The sequence below is a fragment of the Otolemur garnettii genome, unplaced genomic scaffold, assembly GCF_000181295.1.
Source record: "Otolemur garnettii isolate 467f Iridium unplaced genomic scaffold, OtoGar3 scaffold00062, whole genome shotgun sequence".
NCBI classification, from domain to species: Eukaryota; Metazoa; Chordata; class Mammalia; order Primates; family Galagidae; genus Otolemur; species Otolemur garnettii.
This window is the reverse complement of record NW_003852457.1, coordinates 9,185,792-9,187,302: the sequence shown is the minus strand read 5'-3', so window position 1 is coordinate 9,187,302 and position 1,511 is coordinate 9,185,792. Positions and strand designations below refer to the sequence as shown.

The 1,511-nt window shown below is 39.3% G+C and overlaps 1 protein-coding gene across 1 annotated transcript in view; it reads left to right on the top strand.

Annotated features, from left to right (window-relative positions):
• The window catches only part of POLE (DNA polymerase epsilon, catalytic subunit), a 54,000-nt gene that overhangs the window by 29,256 nt on the left and 23,233 nt on the right, over positions 1 to 1,511 (top strand). The gene's annotated exons all lie outside the window — the stretch shown is intronic.

Here is a 1,511-nt window from a genome sequence, read left to right as displayed (position 1 = left end):
CCTGTGGTCCCAGCTACTTGGGAGGCTGAGGCAGGAGACTCGCTTGAGCCCAGGAGTTGGAGTTTGCTGTGAGCAGTGAAGCCATGGCACTCTACCCAGGGGGACAGCTTGAGGCTCTGTCTAAAAAAAAATTCCCTCTGGTGTAGATTTTTGGAAACACCCCATGAGTCAGTAGGCAAGGGTGAAGAACTGCCTTACTCTGTGTAACTCTTGGGATATTCAGTTGGACCCAGCATCTTGGGGTGGATCACTGGCTCTTAAGGCCTCCTTTTTCTTTCTTTCTTTTTTTTTTTAATAAACAAAATTTACATTTTATTTAGATTGAAATAAAATATACAAAATTAGTTTTCTTCACCAAAAAATGACAGCAATATTATTTCTAGATAAATCACAAAATACGTATTTTTGTAGCTTTTCCAGGTTTTGTTTATAAATCAAGACGAGGTGGTATATAAAGTCATGGAAAAAGTAGAAAATAGTTAAGTCTGTTGTCAGTATCCACGGCCCCCTCAGGCCTTCTTTTTCATAGGGTAAAGTGGAAATCTTTTTTGCAGGAGCACCTAGAAACATTGGAGGCAGTTTGATAAGCAGCATAGCTGAGGTCAAAAGAGCAAACAGCAAATTTTCAATTGCAGAAAATTAAAAGTAAACTATAAACCAGCTCACCTGATAAGCATACTCTCAGATAGTCTATGTTTAAAAATGTAATTATTATTCAAGGTGACCTTAAAGTTCATGTGCAATTTATGGCCACCCTGTATATGAGAGCTATACCTAAAAGATAGGACATAGAAAAAGGAAAATAATGATGACATGTGGTGGCTCATACCTATAAACCTAGCCTTTTGGGAGACCAGGAGTTCGCGGTAAGCCTGTGTAAAATGTCAAGACCCTCATCTCTAGAAAAACATAAAAAATTATCCAGGAATGGTGGCACATACCTATAGTCCCAGCAGCTCAGGAGGCTGAGGTGGAGGACCACTTGAGCCCAGGAGTTCAAAGTTATGGTGACATAGGTGACATAGTGAGACTCTGTCTCAAATTTTAAAAAAAAAGAAAGAAAGAAAGAAAAATTTGAACTGAAGAAGTTAGAGAGCAACAGGTTACATAGAGGAAATAGAAGTTATAAAGATAACAGTGTTAGACATAGTGGCATGTACCTGTAGTCCAGGAACTAGGGAAGCTGAGGTGTGAGGATCACTTGAGCCTAGGTACTTGAGACCAGCCTACAGTACAGTCAGTAAGTACAGCATAGTGAGACCCCCTTCTCAAAAAACGAAAGAATAAATTATAGTCATGTGGTTATTGCTTTAAAAAAAAAAGTTATAAAGACAAGAGCAGGAATGAATGAAACAACAAAACCAAACGGTCATATCTTTTTTTTTTTTAGACAGAATCTTATTAGGTTGCCCTCGGTATAGTGCTGTGACATCACAGCTCACAGCAACCTCAAACTCTTGGGCTTAAGCTATTCTCTTGCCTCAGCCTCCCAAGTAGCTGAGACTACAGGC